The sequence below is a fragment of the Schistocerca cancellata genome, chromosome 5, assembly GCF_023864275.1.
Source record: "Schistocerca cancellata isolate TAMUIC-IGC-003103 chromosome 5, iqSchCanc2.1, whole genome shotgun sequence".
Classification (NCBI taxonomy): Eukaryota; Metazoa; Arthropoda; class Insecta; order Orthoptera; family Acrididae; genus Schistocerca; species Schistocerca cancellata.
The window spans coordinates 159,003,760-159,023,855 of NC_064630.1; the positions used below are offsets into that span (position 1 = coordinate 159,003,760).

The window sequence follows — 20,096 nt, forward strand, 5'->3', positions numbered from 1 at the left end:
GTAAAATGCATCTCATAAGTATTATTCTTCGGAGAACATAAAGTATTTTTTTCAGTTTATTATAATATCCTGCCAATTGCCGACAGAAAATTAGATAGAAGTTTGTAACAATGAAAGCTCTTGCAGTGTACTGAACCGTTGACATTACGATAAATTAAAAAGGACTTCTGCGAAATATTTTTCAACTACACTCGTTTCAGTTCACAGCGTAACGTATATTTAATGCTTTGACCGTATAGTTACTGCGTAGAGCATTTCCACCGTAGTTAAATACAGCAAAACAAGATAAAGCTTCCGGTTCTAGAATTTCTTATAGTCTATATTAGAACACAGAGACAGAGAATGAATGTATGTTACATCAGCGTAACTGTCCCAAGAGTTGAACACACAAAGAGAGAAATAAAAGGAATGCTTGGTGTACTATTGAAACTTTTGCAAGATCATATTTGACCACTGTATTTTTTATTTAAGCGTAGACTGAAACCTTCTCTCCTTCCACATTTTTCAATGCTGCTTACGTAACTTTCACAAGTACATCTATGACAACTACGTTGTTGGTTAAAGTAAGACATTCGCCCTTCTAGAGTCTAGACCGCAAATGTCTCCATTTGTATTCTTTTCTTCGTTGGTTTCTTAAGCGGTGCAGTACTAATTCTTGAACTGATTCGCAATCTCAATACATTAAATACATTTTGCTGATATATCACAATTTCTGTGAAATGTTTCACTTCAGACCTATGAGCATTCGGTAAAAGAAAAACTGTGCTAAGTTTCTTCACTTCAGAGGTTTCTCACCTCAGTACAGTGTGTTCTTACGTACACCAAAATATTGGATTTATATCTTACGGGTGAAGCATATCGTGTTTAGCGCATATGGCACTACACGAGTTTTGTTAGGAGAAGCACACTGCTCTACCTCGATATAGCTAGCACGTAAAATGTTTACCCGCGAATTAGAGCAAAAACGGATTACATGCATCTGATAGGACCTATCTCGTTCTGTTCAATATTGTTCTTGAGCGCAAAACTTGAAGCGGAGCTAATATTTCGGACTAATGTGCACCGGAGATAGCGTTATCGGGGCCTCCCTGCCCAGCCGTGGCCAATTACGTCGCTGCGCCATCTGCACCGCACCTACGTGGTCGCCTCTGCTGGCAATACCCGCTTCTTGGACTGGAACGTAATTAGTGTCCACGTGTAGCGTGCGTAATAAGCGAGATGACAAGAGAGCTGAAATACTCAAATACGTGACAATCGTCGTCTCTCCTCGAGCAGCATATGAATATTCATCTGTCAGATGCTGTAAATAACGTGCTTTTCTTGTTTTTTCTTGTATCGTTTTCGTCGTTTTCGATTTCTGTTTCCCTAATCGTGGTCGTTTTCTGTTACTTCATAATCGAAACGAGTGAAAAATTTAATTATGTGATTTTTCTCCGAGAGGAGACTTGATGTGTAATTCTTTATCTCATTTGGCAAATCGTCAGAAATAATTCTAAACGCATCGCATTTTACGTCAGAAACGTTTTTCCAGTCAGAAACGGCTTAACATAATATCGAGCCAGAGATGTATTTATTACTGCTATTTCCTATCGTACACTGCTGCCCTCTCAGACGTATCGAAGTGCTTCCCATTCTTCTATTTTATTTGCATTTAATACTTTCTTTAGATTTTGCCTCATTTTGTGGTCATAATTAGAAGAATTAGGCGTTCTCTACTTCAAAGTTACTGACCTTAGAGAAATGCTGAATGCTCCTAATCATTCTATACAGTACGTGTGTTCATATTGTTAACCACTGTTGCAAGCTTTGTTCACATACGTGTAAGAAAAGTTCTGTTAGTAGTAGTGCTCCTACCTCCACAACTCATAACCTCTGTTTTATATTTGTTCTACTGTTGCAATATCTGATGAATACCTTCTTTTCAAATCATATCGCTTCCGGCATTCATGAACGTCCGTTACTCGTGGAGCTGGGGCCAACGAGTAAACAGAGCGACAGGACGAAACTTGCATTTGGAGACGAACATTGTTAAAATCCCCTACCGGTCATCCACATTTACGTTTTCTGTAGATACCTAAAATTGCATAAGGCGAATGCTGGAACGTTCCTCGAAAAGGGCACCTGTTTCTCCCTCGAAGGAAGTAAGTTCAGGTTTTAACGTCCCGTCGACAGCGCGGTCATTAGAGACGGACCACAGACTCGGATTTCGAAAGTGTGGTGAAGGAAATCGCCGCGCACTTTTCAAGGGAAACATCCCAACATTTTCCTTGGAACAATATGGCGTAAACACGGAAAATTTAAATCTAGATAACTGGACGGGGATTTGAACTGTTGTACTCCCGAATGAGAGTTCATTTTGCTGCGCCATGTCGCTCGGTTTTCGCTCTCGAATTTATGGTGTGTGTGTAAGGGCGTCGTCGTCGGTGCGAGAATACTGTGCAGTTAGTTGCGTAATCCGTTGATCTCAGACGTTCACGACTTGGACAAAAGTTGGAAATACCACGAACACAAGACATCAACATGCTAATACGGTCTAGGAGACTTGTTGGCCTCTCAAAACCGCTTCCAGTCTCCTCGGAATTGATAAATACAAGTCCTGTACGGTTTTCAAGGGAATCTTATAGCATTATTCCTGCAAAATTGCGCAAGTTCAGGCAACAACGATGGAGATGGATAGCGATCACGCCCCCTTCTCACCAAAGGAAACCACATACGAACAATAATATTTAAATCTGGTGATGTGATGGCCAGAGGAGATGCGGTAATTCATCCTCGTGCTCTCAAAACCGCAAAAAATTTAAACGGGAGCCCTGTCGTCCTGGAACACTGCATCGCCATGTGGGAACAAATATTGTACCATGGGATGGACCTGATCTGCCAAAACCAACACACAATCCTTGGCAGTAATGTGATGTCGCAGAATACATATGGGGACCATGGAATATCACGATCGGTTGCTCAAATCATCACCGAACCTCTGCCCTGTTTCACTCTTGGGATATAAACTTAGTCAGAAGTTCGAAACAGTGTGAAACAAGACTCATTCGACCAAACGACAATCTTGCGTTGTTCCATAGTCCATGTTTTGTGGTTTCGGACACAAGTTTCCCTGTTACAGGTGTTGGCATCGCTTGATGAGTGGTTTTGGAATTCAATATCGCTCCGTAGTTCCAGACTTATGGAATTCCGTTTGTCTTGTTTTTGTGTTGACATTCAGTTCTGCAGTGAGTTTTGCAGCTGTCGTCGTTTTATTTTTCATCACAATCCTCTTCAACGGTCGTCTGTGACGATCACTCAACATACAGTTTCGTCTGCGTTGTGACTTAGTGAATGATGTTTTACCGCTTTCCCTGTGCGAAGTGTAAATCTTCGATACGATGCCTCTTGAAACACCAAACACCTCGGCTCTCTTAGTTACCCACCATACGAGCACAAACAATGTTCCCACTTTCGAATTCACTGAGTTCCGACAAAATGTACTCACTGCAACACAACACAATCCTGACCGCGACTTGAAACATTCTGAGGACGCTGCACAGGTGTCGTCCGTGGTGAAATACAACAGCGCAATCTGCAGCTATATTGAAGCACGCATTTCTAGCGGTGGTTCTATATTCTTTCCAGTACCTGTTCAAGTATTTTTGACATTTACAGTGGTCTACACCGTTCACTATCGAATATTTAGAACTGTTTCATTGCCGGCCGGAGTGGCCGAGCGGTTCTAGGCGCTACAGTCTGGAACCGCGCGACCGCTACGGTCGCAGGTTCGAATCCTGCCTCGGGCATGGATGTGTGTGATGTCCTTAGGTTAGTTAGGTTTAAGTAGTTCTAAGTTCTAGGGGACTGTGACCTCACAAGTTAAGTCCCATAGTGCTCAGAGCCATTTGAACTGTTTCATTTCGTGTTTCATGCAACTCTCGTTTAATAATTTTGCTTTAACATTGTCAATGCCAACTGATAATTACGGAATATTATGTTCAGCTAGCATTACAAATGTCGCTGTTTTGCGTAAGATTCAAATGGCTCTGAGCACTATGGGACTTAACATCTGTGGTCATCAGTCCCCTAGAACTTAGAACTACTTTAACCTAAGGACATCACACACATCCATGCCCGAGGCAGGATTCGAACCTGCGACCGTAGCAGTCATGCGGTTCCGGACTGAGCGCCTTAACCGCGAGACCATCGCGGCCGGCTTTGCGTAAGATGTACTGGTTTTATTACCAAGTTAACTGTAGGTGTTGTCATGTTCACAGTGAGTTATATATTTTTATTCAAAAAGTTAACCTGTGCCAACAGGATCGTTGGAAAATTTCGCTCTCTGTGTTTGCAAAAACTTGTGTGGTTTCTCATTGGGGTTGGAGATGTTGCCTGAACAGAAGATGCAAAGCAAATCGCCTTGCATACAACTAGGCGCTGCCTAATTGTGCACTCGGTAATTTCCGGAGTTCCCGGTGCCCGGAGCCAATGCCCCTCGTTGCCCGCCGACGTTTTTTGGCCCACAAAGGCCTCTCTGCTATCTATAGGGCCGGAATAATTTCCAGGGCCCATGCAGGCACGCAAGCGTAACGCGCCCATTGGCACGGCGTCTATTTTCCCCGCGGGGCGCGCCGGCGCGGGCACAGTTGCTCTTTTCTGGCCGGCGCGCCGGGGGGGCGCGGCTCAGCTGACGGCCCGACCTGGCAACGCCGACGGACTCGTGCTGTTTGCTTATTCTGGTTGCCCGATCGGCCGGGACACAAGGTGGAACCAAGATTTAGCGGGCAGGTACGGTGGACAAAGCGGCCGCAGCCGCTGTATACCTGCGCCTGCGCTCCCACTGCGCCCCCCGCCGTCACACGCAGCAGCCAACTGCCGGGTTCGCTTACGACACGCGCTCACTGATCCATCCCGACCCGCCCGGCTTCTGTACCAGACGCGAGAACCCGTATCCCTTGGCCATCTCCTCGTCTTCCCTTTCCCTTGCCGGCAACACTATTCTTTCCTCCCTGTCCCAACTCAAGTTTCAAACTCGTGTGCGAATTTTTGTTTGTGCAGACAAAACAGTGTATCCGTAGCATATACAAGGTGTTTCAGAAGTGATGGTCAATATGTCAGGACGAAACAAAAAAGACAAGTAAAAATGGCTCTGAGCACTATGGGACTTAACTTCTGAGGTCATCAGTTCCCTAGAACTTAGAACTATTAAACCTAACTAACCTAAGGACATCACACACATCCATGCCCGAGGCAGGATTAGAACCTGCGACCATAGCGAAGAAGACAAGTAAACATGGGCTCTAAAACGCATACCTTAAGAGCTATGAGCACTTGTTCATCTTCCATACGTTGAAACACAACTCTTGTAATGAACTAGTGCTCATAACCTTTAAGGTATGTGTTTTAGTGCACATGTAAACTGGACAATTTTCCTTGTTTTGGTCCATACTACCACTTCCCAAAATATGGAAAACAAAGAGCTTGCAGTACAAGAGATTTGTTTCACAGTATCGAAAATAAAGTATTCCTCATAGCTCTAAAGGTATGTGTTTTGGAATCCATTTTTATTTGACTTTTATGTTTCCAGTGAACATTCCTGTGATATCCCTGAATATTGATCATCACTTCTGAAACACCCTGTATAAACAGCTACAACTGAACTATCGAACAGGACACGTGCATCTCAATCCGTGATTGTATTTCACCTTTTCCTTGTAATCCGTTAGACTACTTAGCTCAAACTGATTATTTGCAGTTAAAGTAAAATTTTATTTGATGAAGCGGAAGCAGACTGAAGCAAAGCATGGCTGTTTATTTCAGAAGCATTCCGACGATCATCTCATCATCAGATGCGTTCTCTTTCACGTGTCGTAATATGCTAGTGGCAATCAGAATGTAGAAAAAAAAGGGGGGGACAAAAACTCCCCCAGAAGATAGCACAGCAAAGAGATCGTACTGGATCGAATAACTTCAACTTTCACCAAGCAAGTTGAAAATAAAAACACACAATAATTCAGGCTACGTGGACGATATTTCACGTGAATATGCAGTTGATCCTATAAGGCATGCGGAGTATTGTGTTATTCGTACATGACTAATCAAATCAGTCATTATCGAGACAGTATAAAATGTCGTCTGTCCTACATAAAAAGTAATGTAAGAACGCGAAAAGAATTTAGAGCGCAAATGCGTAGCGATTCTCTTAAATTCGCCCTTCTTTATCGTCATCCATGTCTTCGTCTAAATCTGCATACATTACGGAATGTAGAATAACTTAGGCGTCAGAACGTACTTATTTCATATTGTACAAAGGTGCTTTAAGATTTATGTATATTTCTACATGACACGTTCACTCATTTTAGACCTTTAGTTCATACAGATCCATGTGTGGTACAATACACTAAACTCTCCTTTATTTGGTGTCGTGCAGTTTTACTCATGAAGACCTTACTTCAACAGTTGTGAAATCAGCAATCGTTCTTTAACATCTCTGTTGTATTTCTCATCATTCATTACCTCTGACGAAAGCTTCGACACTTCTTTGCTTTCTAATGTTTTTAGTCATACGTCAAATCACTTGTCAAAGTTACGAAAATTGATCACGCTTTTAGCAAGAAGAGCTCTGTTATCGAGTGTTTTCGGTTTAAACTGCACTTCTAATTTTATGCGAGAATCGAGATGTGGTACGCTTTTGACGTACGATAATACGGTAAATACACGGGCGAATATAGTTTTTCTCGCGTATTTAACTGTACCGTGAATGGATCTCAACTGTTATTCATCCCTTCAGCAACGGGGAAATGTGATTTTCTCGTCAATCGTGCTTTGCTTCAGTCTGCTTCCGATTTATCAAATTTTACATTAACTGCAAATATTCAGTATGAGGTAAGACGAAAATTTCTCATAAGTTGAACTAAGAAGGAGCGATTTGTATTTACTTTGAAGAAAATATATTAGTCTAGATTGCATGCAATTCTATTTAGTCCTAACGATTGGTTTTAACAGTTAAGACTGACATCTTCCGATCTTCAAAAAAAATTGTTGCTAGTCGTCCGATTCAGTTATTACTGTATTGCACATTCTATAGATACTCAAGTATGCAGATAGTTCCTTTCCTGTTAATGTCATGAAAGTTCTGAATACTTCATAACGAAGAAAGCCGAAACTGTTGACTTGCTGGTGCGAATTGTCGCCATAAGTTAGTAGCCACCCCGATGTTCACGGCATCCCTGCATGCACGAATCTGACTTGTTAACAAAATGGCTGATTCTGCACCAATCTTATAAACAGAATTCATGAACATTATTGCGAAGACTAAATCGAAAAAGAGGTAAATCGAGAGTTTCTTGCTGATTGCTTTATACGGAAGTGATACTTAAAAGGCATCGAAGAAGAAAATAGCTTGTATGTTACGTATTGCACAAAATGTCAAGTTACTAACTTTTGTATTTCTTATTGCATACATTCAAAAATGTAAGGCAACGTGAAAGTTTGATACAATATCATTCAGTCGTTTCGTGTAAAGCCTGTAATAAGACGCTACAGTTTATTTTAATTCCTCTAACTCAGGCACTAATGCTGTTGTCATCTTAAAGAAAATATGACGTTTCAGAATTAGGATTGACTAAATGTTTGAATTTGGAGGACATCAATGTAGCTTTCTGGGGTATGAGTTGCTTCATCCTAATAATATGCGCTATTAGGGCCAATTCTTTACGTTAGAGTCTCTTATATGCAGCTACATGGAATTGAAGGAAGCCCGTAATACGCATCCGTTTGGTGTTTGTCCGTGAAATAACGAAAATTATGCGCGACATGTTCAAGTAAAGGCAATCCCGAACTTTATGAAGCGCGGTAGGAAACTGTTCCGGTGCACAGTGTCTGCTGACCGCGGGAAGACGTCCCAATGAGCGTAATTTTCTGCGCTTGGCCCGCTTAACAATTGAAGGTACTGTTGGCGCTATCCCTGACGTGAAATGCCAACCTTCGGCCGGCCAGTGCCAAAGCTTTCACGTCTTCGCCGATCAATGTGTGCACGCGCCTATTAGGAGGGAACACGCTAGCACCATCATCCAAAGGTCAGCGCTGCTCTTTAAGAACCATTTATGCCGGGAGGCTTAAAACTCTTCTTGTAAGTATTACACTATTGGTCAGAAATGTTATCAGCTACATGCTAAATACAATACAACGTTCTACGTCAGGTGCGTATATCATCTTGTGAATTTTCGTATCTTTGAGACTTTCCGAATGTGTACTGGACTCCCAGTATCCAAAGTGCAGGTAGATGGATACTCCACACGTAGTTTCAGCAACAAGACTTAACTCAATGAGGGGAGCCACTGTCTGTATTCCCATCGCTATTTAATCAGCAATTTCTCGCGGTTTGAATGAAAGTAATGTGTAAAACTTATGTTTTATATGCAGTGCCGTTACAGTAACGGGGTAGTTGCTATCGAAATCGTTACTCAGTTATGTCAAGTACTGCTGTTTATAATAGTCCAGCAGCACCACAATGTGTTGAGTACGGACTCGGTAGCTAATCTGTTTCGTATTTATCCTCACACCTAACAGATCAAGCCTGAAGATACGTACGATACGATTCGCTTGTGATGCGCCTCTCCCCCTGCCCTCTAATTTGCGTGCGGCGTAGGTTTCTGTTTAAATTTAATGATAACAATTGTATTTTAATATGCAGCCTTAGTTCAAATTCTACTCCATGTGCCGTGTTATCTACTGGTATTGTATTACTCTTATCCGGAAACTATTCATTCATTACATGGTGTACGAAATGACATCGCCTTCGTAATCAAACGAAATGCAACAAACTCAAACTCGTGCGTCAGTTGGTTACGGAGCATCTCTAACGCGGTGCAGATTATTTTTACGTGCTGTCGAAGCACATCACACACAACTACAAAAGCAGTATTTGCCTATCTTGTACTCTCACCCAGGAGAAAGACGGCGTCCGTCATTGGTTTTGATTTATCAGTTCCTTCAGATATTTATGGACCACTGTTTTCCGACGCGAGGTTAATTGTGATCGACACATTCAATTTGCAGTAAGTATTTCGCACTGAGGCACGTGTCGTGCCATTCGTCTGGCTATATGTGACTGGCGCATGTATAAATATTTGAACTTATTTTCTTTCCTACAACTTTCATTTTCTATTCAGCATGTCCCTCTGCGTGTTGGAAACATTGGCGTTTTTCCTCCTCCCTGAATTCAAACGGATCATGGTAAAAGGTTACAACATTATCAAAAGTTTATCCTAGTCACGTATCAGTAGCTCTGTTCTGTGTCACAAGGAATCTTGAGTAAAGTATATGCATAAATGTCTTTCATGAAGCAGTGGACAAGGTTTGCGATATCGAGTGCGGTGATGATGTGCGCAAAACACTGAAACTTTCTTCAGCTATGGCACATTTTTCGTCACTGGATTGTGGCACTGGCAATCCCATAAACCATCTAGGCCATTGAAACTATTTGTCGATCAAGACGTAAATTTTTTAAATACATTCTATTACTTACATGAATATTTCTGTCACATCACAAGCACTCAAAAATAGTAGTCCCTAAACGTGGCATGATAAACTAATTGAAAGTTGTTAACAGTTTGGGCTTTTCAATCCGTACTAACCGAGGTACCTTTGTCTGTATTAAAATAGTACGTTGTAACATCGTCAAGAGGAGGAAAGGACAGATGGAATTGTCATGCAAAGGGCTGCACCTGTTGAACTCACTGAACCATCAGTAGAATATATCTGACGTAGGACAAAAGGACTTAACACGAAGCGTTCCTGGTTCCTCTTTGGTGTGTGTCAAGGTTAAGAGAGAGAAGTTTACCAAGGATGCAGGAGGAAGAGTTGAAACATCAGAACGCTATACCATTATCAGAGTTTCCTACGATGTTGTTCCAACACTGTCGTATCTAACGCTGTTTCAGTAATCAGTTGTTTCGCCTGTCGAGGTCGATTTTTATATCTTGTAGTTACTTCAAGCAGTTCACGGGGGGAGTGGGGTAATGTATTCTCTCTCTCTGGCTTTTCGATTAAGTTATAGTGTATTATCTGAGAAATAAGAGCGAATAGTGAGTGAAAGTACGTTACTACAGAAAAACCTCTATTACCCGCACCGTTTATTGCACTCAGAAAGGCGTTTGCTCATTTTCGCTTTGTGCCGCTCACTTCACTACATACATGAAAAGGCAAATCATGGTGCCAACCGTTCCACAGTGCTTCACGCTCGACCAAGCACGTAACGAATGGAAGTCATTTGTTCCTTGTGTTCAGATATGGACTCTGTCTTTTCCACCGTCTCTTCTCTCTTTCTTCTACGATCAGTTTGAATTACAACAGCATGAGTTTCATTTTAGCAAGTAAATGCAAACTAACATTCCTAACCGTACAGTTCCAAATACTCTGGATGAATTGTCGTTCATGATTTAAATTCTCAAATTCAGTGAAATACGTGGCAGTGAACCAACTACAAAACTTGATGTGTTCACAGAACTTCTGCAGTACGTTCGCTTCATTTGTGTAATGATTTAGATTGTTTGTGATTGAGAATCACACTTATAATTCTATTCATGTGGGCATTTCTGATTTGCAGTGGTACATTTTTAAGATAAAGAATTCTATAAAATGTCTTAGGAGTCAGATAAGCTGAACTGAGAGTGAATAGTTTGATGTCGATGCTGGTAGCTTTATAGATATACGTTATTAATACTTACTTACATATTGACTTGAAAGACAAGAAACGCGTGTGGCGAAGGGGAGAATTTTAGGCGTCAGTTAGTCCTTTTAAGTATTTGAATATGTGACCTGTAATCAGTTAACTTCGATTAGACTTTTCTAAAACTTATTAGATGTGTGAGTAAATAATATCAATGAGGAAATGAACTACAGCGCTGTAACTGTAAAAGATCGTTTATTGTGTGTCCAGTTTTACTTTTTCTACACTTTTACGAACCGAAGTTTGGCACATATTTGGCAAATAACACAAATGAATTTCTGCAAGGACAAATACTCACAAAGAAGTACTCATTGTTAAAAGTGGAGAACCAGTAACAATCTTATATCCTCTCTCCAGTAGTTCTACGGATAAATTCAAGTAGAAGGAAAAAAGTTTAGGATTAATAAATTAAGACGAATGCGGTGTCTCGTTGAACGATGTACCATTAACTGTGCATGCGGAACATACGCAATTTTCTTTAACAACTTGGTCACCATCTTCTAGCGCATATAACGTTCCATTGCTGATTCAGGAACAACACGAACCCAGTCTGAAAATAGTTTGAAAGTTGATTTTAATAAGATTAAAACAATATATAATTAACGTATCGAAAAGAAAATAGTGGAAAAGACAGTGAAATCATAAAACCAGTAGATGAGTTTTAATTTGTAGGACAGCAGAAGTAAACGTCTGGCAAGACAGCAAAAGAAATAAACCTGAATAAAGAAGCCTGGGTCGCTTTTGGTAACCTATATAGATATATGTGATGTCTGTTCTTTCGGAACAGGCACAGTTTTGATCCAGTAGCCGCTATAAATTATGACACAATGGAGCTACAGACATCGGATACGAGTGTGCATTGATTTAAGACCCGGGTTCGAATCCTGGTAGGGCACAGATTTCCAACTTTGCCCACTGATTTAAACCAATGCCCACTCGCAGCCTACGTTTGTAATTCCTTTGTGTCTTAATCTAAATAGAGTTTTCAGAATGAAGCGTGCGTTATATGCGAAATGGAAGGTTTACAATCATTGTATATCGTCAGTTTCATGGCAGTGGGACACGGACTTTCAGTGTAATAACCGCTCTGAACACTGAGAATTCCTCAGAGAGCCACTGAAACAGCACTGTTGATAATCAATAGGACACACAGAAAAATTAGAAGCGATCTAAGGAACAGACTGCAGTGGAAGACGTAATTATGATTTTAATGACATGAAATGGTGGTTGATGTGATACATAGCCAGACTAATGGGTGGTAGATGGACAAAGGAAGTTCCTTTCTGGAATGTAGAAAGATAAGAAAATAGGAGACGATGTTCTAATGGGATATGGGTGAATCAGAGCGAGTGATACTTGCACACCGAGTGCACCGAACATACGTAATTAGTCTATGATCATACACAGTTCATCCATTCCTGAAATCGAGAATGACGATGATTTTTGTCCGCTATTGATATCGATAGTGCCAAGATATAGGTAATGGGAATGCCAAGACTTTAGAGTATGTAAAATTTACTTACAAATTAATAATTTTCGGATTTTTTCCGCCTTACTTGTACTGTGAAACCTTGCTTCTTGTCAAGTTTCCTGATTCTAGGTCAACGGGATGTATCCTATAGGGTTTGATAAGTGTGTTTGGGGAGTATCAAAATATGTGACAAAGTTACGGTTTCTTTTGACTGCGTTGACTTAGAATCTTACATTTATTACCCCGCCAAGGGACAGTAGACCTCAGTATGTGACATAAATTTCAATTTGATAAATCTTTCCGTTCCTGAGAAAAGTGGTTTTTAACAGTGGGGAAGATAGACGGACAACAAAGTGATCCTATACGTGAATTTGAAGCCATTTTGACTATTTTTCGACCGTGACTGTCTCAAGAAATATGTAATAGTTTTTAAAATTACCGCTACCAGTCTTTACATATGGTCCTATACGTCTTCCGTTTTCACCAATTGAGGTACGGAATAGTAAGAAGCGCTTCAGAGCAACATGGATGCATATAGGTTTTTTTTTTCGTGTGTGAAATCTTATGGGACTTAACAGCTAAGGTCATCAGTCCCTAAGCGAACACACTACTTAACCTAAATTATCCTAAGGACAAACACACACACACACACACACACACACACACACACACACACACACACACACACACACACACCCATACCCGAGGGAGGACTCGAACCTCCTACGGGATCAGCCACACAGTCCGCGACTGCAGCGCCTTAAACCGCTCGGCTAATCCCGCGCGGCATGCATATCGGTGACGTCTCTAATCCATGGAGAACGCTGAAGGAAGTTTTTAATCTTCAGTCGAAGGCAGATGGCTAATAAAGATACCGGAAAATATATACGAATCATTTCTAATTTCCACAAATTTTTATATTCCATATCTAAAAAATTTAACTGTTTTAATTTCAAGGTTACAAACAAAAATTGAAGCCACCAAGGAGGATAAACATTGCACAAACGATATTTGAGAAGGTGTTTGTATTAATAAAGACAAATGCAGCTAATCTTCTGGTGAGTAGCTATGTCTTCCATGCTTGTCGGGGAATTAAAAGATACAATCTAGGCGGCGTCCTTGATGTGTTTCGGTTGCGTCTGTAAAGGAAGCGGAACAGATTGTATGACTAGCTTCTTAACCGGAGGACTCAGCTGGCTTAAAACGCCGCCTGTCACTTTTACGGTGACATTTGTCGGCAGAAGGTTATGCGTCAAGGCTAACCCTTTGGGCCCGCCAGTAGTTTTCATAGCGTGACGGTGAACCGATTACTGCCTCGTGGTGCACCTCCGCCCCCGCGGTAGACGGGTGCCCCTTTGAGGCGGTGAGGGTCCCTAAGCCGCGGCTCGTCGCATTCTTGTGACGGTAATCCCACGGCAGCGGCCAAGGGCCACTCCCCTGGCACTCGCGGACCACCCACGGCGTCGCCCTCGTAGCCTGCTTGCCCGTCGCGAGAGCGCGTGCACACACACACACACACACACACACACACACACACACACACACACACACCACTTCTGCCGATAAGGTGTCCCGTTCCGTACCGCTGAGAGCAAGACTAACTCCATTTACATTTCCGTCCCTCTGCTTCACGGATCCGTTGCGAAAGCTGGTAGTCACTCGTGTGAAATCAGTTGCATTTGTCGTGTGTGGACGAGGAGCTGCGCTAAGAGAGGCGAAGCGGTGTGCGAGGTGGAGACGGTCAGCTGAGTGGCGACGTGCGGTGGAACTGGCTTCTCGCAGGAGCATAAAAGCTGCTGTTTGCTCAACGAAAATTAGTCTGAGCAGTTCTTTATTTTCGCTTTCATGTTCGGCCAGATGACCATAACGATACCGTTTCTGTCATAGATGTTTTGACACGATGATGTTCACGGGCTGCTAGCATTAGTAGGACTACGATATGTCGGGACTTCAATGACTCACTGTAATTCGTAATTTGCGCTGTCTACTTTGAAATAGACATACTCGAATTCAGTGCATGTTTCTCACTTTATGAATGATCGTAGTAGATTCAGATGCTACCTCTAGCACAGGTATTCAGCACATGTACTCACTTTATAAAATACTTCTCAAATTAACACCGTTAACAAATAAAAGTTACCAATGTTTCGTTTTTCCTCCTCGCAAAAGCGGCATTTTACACACGCAAGCCGGCCGTGTGGCCGAGCGGTTCTAGGCGCTTCAGTCTGGATCCGCGCAACCGCTACGGTCGCAGTTTCGAATCCTGCCTCGGGTATGGATGTGTGTGATGTCCTTAGGTTAGTTAGGTTCAAAATGTGTTCAAATGTGTGTGAAGTCTTATGGGACTTAACTGCTAATGTCATCAGTCCCTAAGCTTACACACTACTTAACCTAAATTATCCTTAGGACAAACACACACACCCATACCCGAGGGAGGACTCGAACCTCCGCCGGGAACAGCCGCACAGTTCATGACTGCAGCGCCCATGACCGCTCGGCTAATCCCGCGCGGCGTTAGGTTTAAGTAGTTCTAAGTTCTAGGGGACTGATGACCTCGAAGTTAAGTCCCATAGTGCTCAGAGCCATTTGAACCATTTTTTTAGCTATACAAATCCAGTGTAACCATTAACATTATATTTTGAAATATACAGCAGAATTTTTAAGATGCCTGCCATCTCCTTTTATAAGTAGTCGTCAAATCGGAATATTCCACTTAATATCCCATTCATGCATACGTATGTATTTACATTTATACCGCACCAAAGAAAAGAAAAACTTGCAGAAACTAGACGCGGAGTTATTCAGCATTCAACTGAGCCCCTGTTGTTGAAAGAGCCAACCAGTGAATAATTCAAGCATTACCTTGCCAACCTGAAGACAATCTCCATGCCAGCGTCGTTGGTGATTCAAGATTAATCGGTGATCGTTCAGAATCTTTGTGAAGACAATAAATAAACGGTGGAAATTTCGTGTTGTGTTAGATTTTCAAACGTAGATTTCCTGATACCGGTATCTCAGCATCAGAGCAGCATATGATTGAAAATGGAGTATGTGTTGCCCTATGGCAAAACCAAATTGCCTAACATTCATTGGAGGTTGCAAGTTACACGAAAAATTCAGAATGAGTATTTCTCGGTGCAGCGGAGTGTACACTGCTTTGAAACTTCCTGGCACAATAAAACTTTGCGTCGGACCGAAACTTCAACCGGGTTCGAGTTCCGGTGCGTCACACAGTTTTCATCTGCCATGGAGAGTCATTACGAAAGACGACAGAGCTACTGAAGATAGCTTTGTTTCTCGAGCTACTTGCGAAGTATAGTTGTTCGAATACCTATATACGGGATCGTGTCTTGTACTTTGCGATTAGTAACCGAGAAAGTGGACGAACAACTTCGTGCCTGTGAGCCTGATGAAAATTAGAAAGATGAACGGTAGAGAACTTTCGGTAATTAAACTGTGTGACATCCTTCAACTATCGAGCTGGCTCCGTTTAGTTGCTCTCCGACTTTCAGTGTGACCCGAAGATAGCGTATAGAGCTGTTACGTGCTACCAAGACTTCACAATCAATATCAAACAGAAAATTTGGTATTGGTCAGTCACAGGAATCGTATGGTTTTCAAATAAGCTATACTTACTACTTTCTTAAAAATATTTTATTTACGACAAGAGATATTTTGTTGGGACGTTCATTGTTTCATTTATGTTTTGGAAATCACATTGCTCAGAAGTTGACTATTTACGGTTATGCATGATTTTAGCCGATCTTGGAAACTCTAAGCAGCATCAGTTTGGCATAAGGCGTGGAATACGAACGATTTCTTCCTCGATTATCATCTTCTGATCTTCAAGGCAATGTGAATAGTTCACATATACACGGGACTTGAGACATACGCACAAAAATAAGTCATGTAAGCTTAGGTCAGGAAAGGGTGTAGGTCAGTGAAGATTGCTATATCTGGAGGTAATGTGGCCTCGAAACTGATTCTGCAAGACAGCCATTGAGTTACGAACTGTGCACGCAGTTGTAGCATCTTGTCACTGCTTACGAAAAATTGCCAGAGAGCTAAAGTACAATGCTTCACGCTCGGCGACGGCACTGGACTCACATTCGGGAGGACGACGGTTCAAACTCGCGTACGGCCATCCAGATTTAGGATTCCCGTGATTTCAATAAGTCGTTCCAGAAGAATGTCGGGATTGTCCTTTGAGTGGGCACGGCCGATTACCTTCCCCATCCTTGACACAATCTTAGTTCTTGCTCCGTCTCTGATGACCTTCCTTCCTTTTCATGTTTGACGTTATCGCACCAACTAAACTTCCAAACTTTCATCTTTAATGGCCAGTTCAGTCACCTGTAGCCAGTCGCTCGCTCGCTCGTGCTAGCGAATGCAAGAACGTGCGGTTTCTTCGACGAAGTCTGTAGTTAGAATTCGTGGAAAAAAATTGGATTGGTTGTCACTTATCCAAAAGTGTGAAAAATGCTAGAAAGAAATACACGTTATAGGTTTCTGCAGGCGCAAGCGTATCGGTATGTGGAAAAGTACTTAGATACAAGCCTTTGTTGACAATAAAAGTTTACTCTCAACCTCTCTGACAATTTGTTTACCTCGACAAACTATGTAGTTCAGTCTGCTTGCTCTAAAAGTCTCACAAAACCATAAAACACACAATTCGTTTGCATGGGAAAGAGAATTCTTAATTTCCTTAATCAAGTCGCTCTGCAATCGACGTGATATTGCTCTAGGTGTCACCACGCTTTCTGCCTGCTTTCACTCGCCAAGTTAACACGCGACCACCAGAAAGCGAAAGCAACAAAGAAGAGGAAGCTCCGTTGGCATTATTCTGGCCGAGGTCTGTGCCCCGCCGGTGTTTCCGCAGCTTTCCTGACCATTCTCAAAGGCGAAAAGAGCGACGGAGCAAAAAGAGAAAACGCCGTGTACTACTACAAATAATTTAGTATCCACGATTAGGGGGCCGTTTTGTCGGTAATTTATTTCCGCCGGCCGGCTATTCATAAAACGAAACGCAGGTGCTTAAACCTGTATTTTAAGAGGCGCGGCGCCGCTAGCAGAATCGCGTCGCCCTACCGACGCTTTCAGCACCTGCTGCCATGCCTCCCTCCCTCCCGCAATGCGTGCGTGGGCGGACACCTCTGGCTTAGCGTGCTTTCCGCACTGCGGCCCACATTGCCGGCTGCTTACGGAGATGGTGGTTGGCACATCCGTGTCTGAAATCAAATCTTCTAGTTAATGACCGAATGATCTTCCTACTATACTGTGCTTTTTGTTGTTGTCACATAAGTAAGACGGTAATAAATAGCTCTTTGTAAACCTGTATGCCTTCGTGTGAAATTGAATTCACTCTCTCCTTGTAAATACGAAATTTATGGGTCTTCCTACAATCAAAAGAAATTGGCCATACGAGTGCTTAAACACACAGTTACTTTGATGTTTTCGCTAGTATTTCTCATACGGTCATTGCAGTTAACCCTAGTTGGATATGATTATTAGCGAAATGCTGCCAAACTTAACTGCCGGAGTTCACCAATTATACTTAATATCGTCAATCTACCAATAATTGAAATAAAAGAAGCGAAGCGCGTATGTCAAAAAGCAAGCTGTTTTTCATTTAGGGACATACCGACATGAACAAGGATTTATGTTCGATTGTATCAACATCTACTAGAATTTTTCCTCGTAGATAAAGGAATATTAGACACAGTTCGCAGCTTGTCGAAACTCTTCAATCTTTCCCAAGAAATTTACAGGGGTTGGCTTAAATAAGCCATCGTCATTTCTTTTTACTATCCTTTCTCCACTGCGAATCCCAAATGACCTCGATATCGATAAGATGCTGATCCCGAACCTTTCTTTTACGAAACGTGTTGTATTCGATTGTTCTTTGCTTGTGTCCTCGTTTTCGTTTTAAATAGCTAAAACGACTTTGTTATGTTTCCAACGCATGATTGTTTCTTCTGAACGTGACGTACCGTGATATCTTTTTGTTATGTTTCTCTTACTGTCTTGTCTTTTGCTTGTCTTTCTGCAGTTTTTTATTATTTATTTAAAAAAGAGAGTGGAAGAGGCTTTGAATATATTTTCCGTGATGGTGTGGCACACTTTTCTCGTAACTGCGTGCAGCTCTTGTGGTGGCAGAGCAAGATTCGCCGTCACCGAGTTTGGCAGAGGAACGTTTGAGTGGCCCTCGGCGAGACTGCGGCGGAATAGCGGGCACACATGGCGGCGCGGCCTCTTTGGAAGGGCCCGGCATGCGTCCCTGGGGAAGCAGACCGCAGGGGCGGCGGTGAGCGCGTCTCACGCACCGCTGTGCACACCGCGCACTGCACGCTGCACGCACACAAAGCGACTGCGTCTCCCGGGGCGGCCACCAGGGGTCGCGATGCTCTCTTGCCAGCCGGGTCCACGCCCAGACCACCAGCACTGTACGCCTACCGCCGACCGCGGCAGTCACTTTCCGGTCTGCCCTGCAAAGACGAAGTCACATTACTTGTGTACGAAGGGGCTACTAATCGGGACCGGATCGTGGGTACTATAATGCTTAGAACTTGACGTCTCCGCGACGTTGAAATAAGTATCTACATCTACATGCGTACTCCGTAAGCCGCCGTATGCTGCGTGACTGAAGGTACGTTGAACCGTTACTGGTCATTTCCCTTCCTGTTCCGCTCGCAAATAGTGCAAGGGAAACACGACTCTCTCTAAGGCCCATAATTTTTCGTATCCTTACGCGAAATGTACGTTGGCGGCAGAAGGATCGTTCTGCAGTCAGCTTCAGACACGGATTTCAAAATTTCCTCAGTAGCGTTCCTCGAAAAGACCGTCGCCCTCCCTCCAAGGATTTCCTTTAGAGTCCCCGAAGCATCGCCGTAATTCTTGCTAGTTGACAGAGCTTGACGCTAACAAATCTAGCAGCCCGCCTCTGAATTGCTGCGATGTATCTTTGAGCCGACCTGCCGACGTGGTGGTGATCCCAAACACTCGAGCAGAACTCAAAAATGGGTCGCACTAGTGTTCTATATGCGGCCTCCTTTACCGAAGAACCACACTTTCCTAAGACTCTCCCAATAAACCGAAGTCGACCATAGGAGCACTACTCTTTTAGGGCATCTCGTAACCTTTCCCCAGACAAAACAGTTTAAGAATACGAGTACTTTCATGGATCCCCATAATTATTTTGAAGGTTAAAAAAATTAAAAAAAAGAAGCGTTTGTATTTCAACGATTACTTCAATTTTAAATCATCATTAATAACACAGAAATCATTACAGATTAGAAAAAAAGAACATTATTATCGTCAAACCGTCGGAGAAACCACCATTTATTAATAGCTTTTCGCGGAGCGTTTACCCATTCGGGAAAACCTGTTTTAGTGTAAGTGTGGAGGGGGTGCCGCAGTGTGGGGGAAGGGTGTGGCCGTATACAGACGTAAAGTCTTCGAAAGTCACAGAAAACATGAATATATATCACCGGATGGAGACATGAACTCCGCAGCTTCCCAATGTCGTGGAGATCATTCAGCGCATCTCGTTTTGGACGTTGCTAATTTCGTATTTCAGTGTAACTGTTACTCCGTAATGTTAGTTTTTCGACCAGAAGAGTAATTTAACGTTGTTTTTTCTCAGTAGTAGCAGAAACTGTTCTAATGATACCAGAAAAAGTGCGTTTTACATTAAGTTGAACATACCTTACGTAGCTTCTCAATGCGACAAAAAAGACCTACCAGCACCATTCTCAATAGAGCATCTCAAGAATTCTGTAAGAATTTATCATCTCGTTGACGGCGAGGTCATTGGAGATGCGTTTTTCACTTCGCTTGAAAATGATGGAGAAAAGACGTGTCCACAATTACGTCAAGAAATCATCCTAACATTGCGTAAAGAGATTCAGGCAAATC

General features: G+C 42.5%; 1 protein-coding gene across 1 annotated transcript in view; it reads left to right on the forward strand.

Annotated features, from left to right (window-relative positions):
* Window positions 1–20,096, forward strand: part of LOC126188414 (homeobox protein homothorax-like) — a 383,268-nt gene that overhangs the window by 97,941 nt on the left and 265,231 nt on the right. The gene's annotated exons all lie outside the window — the stretch shown is intronic.